A 9,731-nucleotide genomic window follows, 5' to 3' on the forward strand; every position below is an offset into this window, starting at 1 on the left:
GTTACAGTGTTCTCAACTGTTCCAGTGGCTATGTTACTTTCATTATTATAAAAAATAAACATTTTCTTTTTTTCTTTTTTTTCTTAATAGGTCATGGGAGAGGGTGGGGGTCTGTAGGGGAAGGGAGAGGGGCCACAACCAGACAAAATGGGTGACACACTGTCACAGTCACCACCGAAGTCACAGACACCACAGCGGGTGCAGATAGAAGCTCCAGCTGGGAAGGGAAGAGAGGAGAGAGGTGGGTCAGCCCCACAGACATCTTGGCTCTGTCCTCTGATTGCCTAACTGTCCCATTGCGGGATGGACAAGGGTATGTGAGGGTGCCTCTTTCTGGATTCCGCCCTTCCCCTCCAGGCCTTACCTCAGCTCTTCGCAGTCCACCTCAGTCTCCAGCCACCTCAGTCCCCAGGCTTGGCCAGGGATATTCCGCCCTTCGCCTAACAAAACCCATCCCGCAGCCCCTAGCCAAGCTTCTCACCCTGCCCGCCCCACTGCCGGACCCTCCCACTTTAAAACATATTTTCTTCACTGCACCATTGCAGGGGCGGGGCTGCCCCTTTTGAAACCACTATGCACATCCCCACTCCAAGCCCCGAACTGTCTAGAACCTGGACCACGACCTCATCCCGTTTAATACACTCCTGAACCCCACTTCTTGCCATGCCTGAGATCTGCCAAAAAGAAAAAAAATTTTTTAAGAAAAAATACCTTTTTTCATAAAACAGGAGTTTCTTATCTCATTTACCAGAATAGTACAGAGAAAAGTTACATTAAGATTTGTTTGTTTCTTTCTTCAGGAGAGAATTAATATTCCTGCCTTCAGTGATGCCATTTTCACCACTGAGATTTCCGCTTCTTCAGACTGGCCTAATCCCTTCCGAGCTTCACCATGCTGACAGAGTCTCTCTTTTTTTTTTCTTTTCTTTTTTTTTTTTTTCTTCTGGACCATATTCCCATTGGACACATGCTGCTTTGATGTGATGTTTTTGAGATTACGCTCTGGTTTTCCAACAAATTCTAACAATGTATTTCTCTAGGACGCGGTCTAAGCATCCTCTTTGGTATAACAAAGACCCAAAATACAGCAGTTCAGACAGAAAAGTTTATTTCTCTCATGTAACGATCTAGAAATAGGTAGTTCAACAGTGAGCAGAACTGTGTCTTTTCTTCATAGTATCTCGCACTGTTTGGGCTCAAATTAAATGTTCAGTGATTACATATTTGGTTTAATTGGGTCAGAACCCTGATTAGAATACCGAAAGTTTCTTTTCTGTTTGCTCAAGAATGACTCTGCCTTACCCCTTGGAGAAAAGAATACTTAATACTCTATTCCAAAACTAGGGCTAGCTTTGAGTTGGAACACGGATTAGGTTTCTGTAACCCAAAAGTAATGTATCTGAAACAAGACAGTTTTGTTTTGTTTTTTTCTGTCATATCCTGGGCCAGAGGTAGGTGGTCCAGGACCAGAAGGGCAGCACTGCTGTCCCCATACATGACCTCCATCCCAGAATGTGCCATCACATCTGTGTCTTAGCCCAGCAGAAAGGAAAGGGATGCACTTCTCAGTATTCCTAGGGGTGTGTCCCAGAGGTAGCACATGTCCTTTCTACTCCTTTCGTTGACCTGATTAGAGACACAACCACAGCTACTGTGGGGGAGGTGGGGGGTGAAGTTCTCTAGCTGGGCCACCACGGATGCAGCTAACACCAGGCAGTTCTTGTAATAAAGGAAGAAGGTAAGAATGTACTTTGATGGACAACTCTGTTCCAGTCCACTGCTCTGGCCACCCAGCTAGCCGTATCTACCCTTCTCTTGACATAGAACACACTCTATTTTAAAGGACGAGAAACCAAATTTCCAAGCAGGTACTGCATCTAGCTCAGAGTCCACGATCTAAAGATGACGTGCAGTCTTTTACAAGTCTGGATGTAACTCCTCATGGTCCAGTGACCTATCAACCTAGAAATAAAGTGTCTGTTCCCCTTCCTGTTTCCTCTCGTGCATACCTGGTGTACAATGGTGAAGCAGGAATATGAAAACCCATTTGGCAAAAGAATGGGGGGGGGGAGTCATCACTGGTCCACAGTCTAATCAAATATTGCAAAAGGGAAACTTCAAAGACTGCCCAGATGGTGGAGTAAATTCTTGGTTAGACCTCAGTTCTGCTTTCTAGAAGGAAGACCCTTGTTACTTGCATCTGAAGGTACTGGCTTTACCAGCTGGGATTCATGATTCTCCATGATTCCATTTGGAGGGTGTACTGAAGCGGATGACCTCCTAGGAGGACGCATGTCTTTTGTACCCAGTTTCTTACTGGTGCAGTTTTGAGGGACTGTCAGATAGACAGAGGTATTGGCAAGCTAGGCTGGTAGCTTCTTTGTTGATTCCGTTTGAAAAGGTACTGAAAAGATTTCTGGTCTGTTTGTTTCTTTTACAATTCCTTGTACAAATAACCGCATCTAAAGATCTCAACTAGTCGTATTTCTTATGCCTAACCACTCCTCGTTTTTACTTACTAGACTCAACTTTGTCCCAACTATCCTGTATCTATTAACTTAATGGCAGTGACCTTGCAGCCAGCAAAATCTGTGAGTTTGGTTGGGAAGGCAGTCCCTTTAATATGATTTTACTGCTTGCCTGGCTTCCATTGTCTGGGAGACAACACTTTGCTAATGGCCCTTGAGAAGGGCTTTGGGTCACAGTTTTATCGTCTGCTGTTGGGAGTATAATAGCTTTTGGCTTTATCGAAACTAGACTAAGGCCGTAAATAACCACTCTCAGTCAATTTGTATTGCAGACTGCAGGCAGAGAACTCCAATCTTAGCAGAGCTTTATTTCCTTCCATCTCTGTTAACAAAATGGCTAGCTTTTACCTGAGTTCGTCTTTCACAAAGGACTTTGCTAAAAAAGGCGGGGAACAGCCAATACCCTCTCGTTGGTCAGAGAAATGATCTTTCTGACAATTTTCCCTCTAGTTACAGATTCAAGGAGCATGTGGCAATTTTATCAAATGTTTTGTGGCAGCATAAAAAGGTTTGCAAGCTTTCTAGTCTGTAATATCTACGCCCTTATCTGCTGCCTGTCCATTAAACTAATGCCACATAGTTTAGGTTAATGTTATAAAGTCTAGAGAAAAGCACATAGAACTAATATGTTGGTTTAGCAACACTGCAGGACATGAGATCTATATACAAAAATCTATTTATTTCTATATATTAGAGAAAAAATAGAAATTGAAATTCTAAAAATAACATTTACAATAGCATCCTCCCAAAATTAAATATTTAGGGATAAATTTGACTAGAGATGTGTTAGACCTGTACATCAAAAACCACAAAACATTGCTAAGAGAAAGCTTACAAGAGCTAAACAGATGCAGAGATATACCATGTTCATGGATCAGAAGATTCAACATCTCAATATTGTTAGATGCCATTTCTCCCCCAATTGATGCATTGATTCTACAAAGTCCCAGTGAAAATCCCAGCAGGCTTTTTTTTTTTTTTTAAAGAAATTGGCAAGCTGATTCTAAAACTCAAGTGCAAATGCAAAGGACCTAGATTAGCCAAAAACTGAGGAGTCCAGCTTCAGACCAAAGTCTTACATGTCATGTTTCAGACCCAATCATAGGCAATTATAAAGGCTTTGCCTGGCATGCCTCATTAGGAAAAGCTGTCCTCCTCACACCAAACCTGGTGCACAGACAGTGAATTGTAGTCTTCTGGAGAGAGTTACAGTCAAGGACTCGGGTCCCACCCCAGGCCAGCCATGCTCATAATCATATCTGCATTTCTAGCCCATTTGGAGACCTCCTTGAGAGGTTGACTAAGATAGTTTCTCTCGCTCTCTCTCCATGCCTCTCCCCATCCCACCAATAAAACAGCAGGAGACTTTTGTTCAGTGCTTTCCTTCAGTGAGACAATTTTTCCCACTTGTGCTGCATGTCATCTGATTGATCCTTGCACCCAATGTTTTTCCATGGGGAAAATGGAACAGAAGGAGCAAGCACTTTCCATTTTGGCCTCTTCCTTATACTATCCCAGTAAGTGACTAAAGACTTGATTGTTACTTTCAGTTTTGCTTATTGTCCTAATTGACCTCCCCAATACCTAATAGTTTGACAAAAACGAATCTGAAAAATAACACAGCTGGAAGACTTACACTATCTGAGTTCAAGACTTATTACAATGCAACAAAACCAAGAAAGTATGATATTGGCCACAAGAGAGACAAACACATTAATGGAACAAATCACAGAGTCGCAAAATAAACTCACACATATATGGTCGATTGATTTTCAACCAGGTGCAAAGGCTGTGACTTCTAAAATAGTGACTTCTAAGCTTCTAAAAGAAAATAGAGAAGGAAATCTTTGTAATCTTAGGTTAAGGAAAAATGAAAACCACAGAAAGATGCCATTGTGCAGTCACTAGAATTAAGACAGGAGGGAAGGGGACAGGACACAGCCATTAAAGGAATGACACAGCAATTAGCACCAAGATGGCAGAGAATTCAAATCCCAATAGACCCTGAGTCCCAAAATAGCTGGAGATTTGACCTCCAGTGGACCTTGAGCTTCATTACACACATTGTAATATACTAGCATGGTGAATGACACACCCACAAGCACCATGACAGTTCTGAAGCCAACTGTAAAAGGTGAATTCCAATTCCTGGGAATCCCCACCCCTTCCCCAAAGTAGTTGAAATAATCCTTTCACTTGTTAGCATATAAAAACTAGTAACATGACACCTCATGGTCACTCGCTCTCTCTTGCCTTCTGCGATGGCCAGCACTCTGTCTATGGAGTGTCTATCTACTTCTACTTTTTTTTTTTACATTTTTTTTATTGAGCAATAGTCATTTTACAATGTTGTGTCAGATTCTAGTGTAGAGCAAACTTTTTCAGTTATACATGAACATATATATATTCATTGTCACTTTTTTTTTTTTTGCTTCTTTTTTTTACTATATATTTTTTTTTTTTTTTTGCTACCACAGATCTTGTATATATTTCCCTGTGCTATACAATATAATCTTGTTTATCTATTCTGCATTTTAAAATCCAAGTCTGTCCCTTCCCACCCCCTGCCCCCTTGGCAACCACAAGTTTGTATTCTATGTCTATGAATCTGTTTCTGTTTTGTATTTATGTTTTGGTTGGTTTTTTTGTTTGTTTGTTTTGTTTTTTTTTTTTAGATTCCTCATATGAGTGATCTCATATGGTATTTTTCTTTCTCTTTCTGGCTTACTTCACTTAGAATGACATTCTCCAGGAGCATCCATGTTGCTGCAAATGGCGTTATGTTGTCAGTTTTTGTGGCTGAATAGTATTCCATCGTATAAATATACCACTGCTTCTTTATTCAGTCATCTGTTGATGGACATTTAGGCTGTTTCCATGTGTTAGCTATTGTAAATAGTGCTGCTATGAACATTGGGGTGCAGGTGTCATTTTGAAGTAGAGTTCCTTCTGGATATATGCCCAGGAGCGGGATTCCTGGGTCACAAGTCTACTCCTAGTCTTTTGAGGAATCTCCATACTGTTTTCCACAGTGGCTTTCCTTGCTTCCTTCTCCCACTCTTAATGATTTAGATGTCTTCTTTTACAATTTTGTGTTTATTCTTTTTGTAATTCATGGCAGTTATCTCCTTTCCAGTTATGTGTTTCTCATTTTTGTAGTATCCTGCTTCTTTTCTATTTAGAGTAGACCTGTCAATATTTCTTTTAGCATGGGTTTAGTGTTGCTAAACTCTTTGAGTTTTTGCTTGTCTGTGAAGTTCTTTATCTCTCTTTCTATCCTTAAAGGATAGTCTTGCTGGATAGAGTATCCTAGGCTGCATCTTTTTTTCATTCAGGACTTTGAATATATCTTGCCACTCCCTTCTGGCCTGTAGTGTTTGTGTAGAGAAATCAGCTGAGAGCCTTATGGGGGTTCCCTTGAAACTCACTCTTTGTTTTTCTCTTGCTGCCTTTGGGATCATTTCTTTATCCTTGACTCTGGCCCTCTTGATTATGATATGTCTTGGTGTGGGTCTGTTTCGGTTCTTCCTGTTTGGGACCCTCTGAGCCTCCTGTACTTGGATATCTGATTGATTTAGGTTTGGGAAGTTTCCAGTCATGATTTCTTCAAATACCTTTTCAGTCCCCTTTGTTCTTTTTTCCCCTTCTGGAACCCATATTATGCATAGATTGGCACACTTTATATTATCCCATAGGTCCCTTATATTGTTTTCATTGGTTTTTACTTGTTTTTCTCTCAGCTGTTCTGATTGGGTGCTTTCTGTTGTCCTGTCTTCTAGGTCACTTATTTGTTTCTCTGCATTATCTAGCTTGCTTTGTACAGCCTTTAGGTCAGCTCTCATCTCAGCAAATAAGGTTACTAATTCTTACTTGGTTCTTCTTTATAGCTTCTACTTCATTTTTGACATATTTTATATCTCTAAACACTATTTCTTTTAGTTCCTTCAGTACTTTGATCAGTCCTTTTTTGAAATCTTGATCTTGTAGGCCATCAATGTCTGTTTCCTTGATTGTGCTTTCAGGGGATTTCTCTTGATCTTTTAATTGGGAATGGTTCCTTTGCTTCTTCATGTTGCTCATATATCTCTGGCACTGTGGCTTAAGGAGTATCAGTTATCTAGTTCTCCTGGAGATGGTGTACTCTTAATGATTTTATCAAGAAGTCTTTGTGTCTTTGCTCTGTTTCGCGAACTCAGCTTGCGTGTCCAGAGGCCCTCTGTTGGCGCCCTCATCTGTACTGCTCCCAGTGGCTGTCGGCTAGCAGATTGCACCCTCTCCCAACACTGGGTCAGGTGCTAAGCTCTTACCCAGTGGGCGGGAGGGTCACTCCCCTCCTGATGCTGCAGTCAGATACCGCGCTCAGGGGGAGGCAGGTGGGCAGATTGCACCCCCTCCCAGCACCGTGGTCAGGTGCTGCGTTCCTGCCAGGAAGACTGGAGGCCACCCTCTCTCTCCCAGCGCTGGTCGCTCCGCTGCTGTGTGCAGCTGCCCACTCCACCTCGGGTGGGCGCGCCGAAGGCGGGCTCAGGAAGGACCGCAGAACGGCCCTGCCCCTGCTCTGTGCCAAAACTCAGCTCCTTGTTTGTCTTGGTGGCACGAATTCTCTGAGGTGCCAGGGCAGAAAGATCCTATCTGCCTCGGGCTGTAAACAAGTCTCAGTCCTGCCTAGGAGGTTGCAGAGCCCCGGGGTGCGGATTCAGGGCTCAGCCCGCCCCCACCCCCGCCCGGGCGCTGGCACAGGAGGAGGTGGCGGCTGTGGCTGCGCCCGCCTGTCTTCTCGTGAGAAGCGCCAGTAATGGCGCCGCAGGTCTGAGGAGACAAAGGCTATGGCGCCCCTCCCCCCAGGGCACACCAGCCGGTTGCTTTGCTTTTTTCGCAGTTTATGGGGGACCAAGGTTTCTCTGCTCCGTATCCCCTCCCGGCCACAGCGCACGACCCCCTGCAGTCCCCCAGGGCCGCCTCAGTGCAGCCCCCCCCCACGCCCTCCGCCCGGCTCGGGGGCCCGGCCCGGCCCCAGCTGCCTACTTGCGTCTCAGGCTGGGTGTTGCAGGGACCCTTTGTGCCCATTTAACTCAGTTCTTTTGGTCAAGGGGTGCTTGGGGCAGATCTGAGCCTCGGAGGCTCCCCCTCCATCCTGCTGGCCTCTCCGTTGCGGAGGGGGACACCCAGCGAACAAGCGCCAGTCCTCCTTTGCTGCTCCCTCCCCGCGGGACCAGTCCCACACTGTTTTGCTTTTTCTTCTTTCTTTTTTCCTTTTCTCCTACCAGATTTTTGGTGTCTTTGTCTTTCGAAGAGGGCAATGTTCTGTCGGAGTTCGGCAGGTGCTCTGGTTGGCTGAGTAGGTCTGTAGATGTGAGTTTGGGTGTATTTGTGGGAGAGGGTGAGTTACAAGCGTCCTTCTACTCTGCCATCTTGCTTCTCTATATCGGTCTACTTCTACTCTAACCACCACCACCACCAGCCTCCCTCCGTGTACATCCCTCTAAATAAATCTAATAAATCTACTTTTACTCAACTGTGACTCACTCTTTAATTCTTTCCTGAGCAAAGCCTAGGACCCTCACTTGGCAGGGTGCATCCCAGGAACTCACCTGGAACCTGGGTCATGGACATCCTCTCACCCCCCAACTTTAGCCCCCACTTTTTCCTGTATCATAATGGCTATAATTTAAAAGACTGACCATACCAAGTGTTGGTGAGGATATAGAGGAACTGGAACTCTCATACACTGCTGGTTGTAATACTAAATGGTACAATCACCTTGGGAAAACAGTTTGGCAGTTTCCTCAGTTAAATACGCATATGACACATGGCCCAACCATTTCATATGAAAGCATGCAACAATACAAAGTCTTGTACGTGTGTGTACCATACCTGCACTGTAGCTAGACTTAAAATATATCTCCTGGTGTAGCTTCTGGTCAGAAAAAAATTTGAAAGCCATGGTCTAGAGAGACTATAACTGCATTCAGTAGGGCGTGCACTGTGCTATGTGTGCAGAGGAGGAGCAAAGGCTGAGGGCAGGGCCAGGTCTAGTGGCCCTGAGGGCAGCCTTACAGGATCCTATAAAATTGTGTTGAGGGAAACACAATTTCCCCTGTGGGGAAAGCAGAAGAGCATTTCCAGCTCTCCCAAGGCAGGTGGGGGTATGGAAGGACTAAGAGAATCAATGACCCCAGTAAAACCTGGAGTTAGAGTAAGGAGTTGAGCCTGTGTGGCCAGATGCAACAATAAAGTCCCCAGTCATCAGCACGAGGAGCCAACTTGATGCCCAAAGGACAGTTGGGAACAGCTGTGTCTCAACGTGACAAGAGCTTGGTGACCAGGAGTCCAAGCCACACCAATGCACATACTCTGAGGACAGGGGCCAAGGCTGAGAGCCACCTCAGTGGGAGACCTCAAGACCAGGAGGACATGTAAGCTCTCTCAGTATCCAGGTGCCATCCTGAAAGGGGAAAGAAGTAGGGAAACTCCGGGAGAGAATCCCAAAAGACTGAGCAGTTACCCAAATACACTATTTAAAACCAAAAGACACCAAGAAGACGCTTTTATTTGGCAAGATCAAGTGTTTTCCTCCATTGTGAGAGACAATGAGAGCAAGATGAGATCAGTTCTAGAGAACAGGGCAGTTAACATTTTTTATACATCTGAGTCATGTTGTTTACATTTTGGCCTCATTGCATGTAGTTTATGAAAGCACACAGAAGGGCTGGCTAGCCTGGCTAGGAGTCAGGGGTGCTGCCTGCCAGGATATCACATACATGAGTGAAATAGTGTGGTACCAGTCTACCGCTAAATGGCAAAATCCAAGAAAAAAAAAAGATAATACATTAAGTTTTCCATGAAGCTATATAAATTCACTTTGAAAAGCTATCCTTTATTCTACAATAACACACTCTGAATTTTCTGGTGTCAAAATGTCCTTCCTGCTCATATGGTGTTGGTGAGAGATGGTAGTTGTTCCTCTAAGGCAAAACCAAAACATTTGGCCCAATTCTACTGTGGTAGCCCTTGACACAGAACAGTCATTCCATCAAAGGAAGTTCTCTTCCTCCTTTGACCAGCTGTTACCATCCCTGTTCACAGAGATCAGCCCTTAACAAGCAGCTTTTGCTCCTTTCCCACTGGCTCCATCATATCCTCTCCTCTCAGATTTCCTAACCACACATGGTTCCAAGCCAGCTCTCCCCAGGCAGACTAGAC

This window comes from Camelus bactrianus, chromosome 31 (assembly GCF_048773025.1).
Source record: "Camelus bactrianus isolate YW-2024 breed Bactrian camel chromosome 31, ASM4877302v1, whole genome shotgun sequence".
Taxonomy (NCBI): Eukaryota; Metazoa; Chordata; class Mammalia; order Artiodactyla; family Camelidae; genus Camelus; species Camelus bactrianus.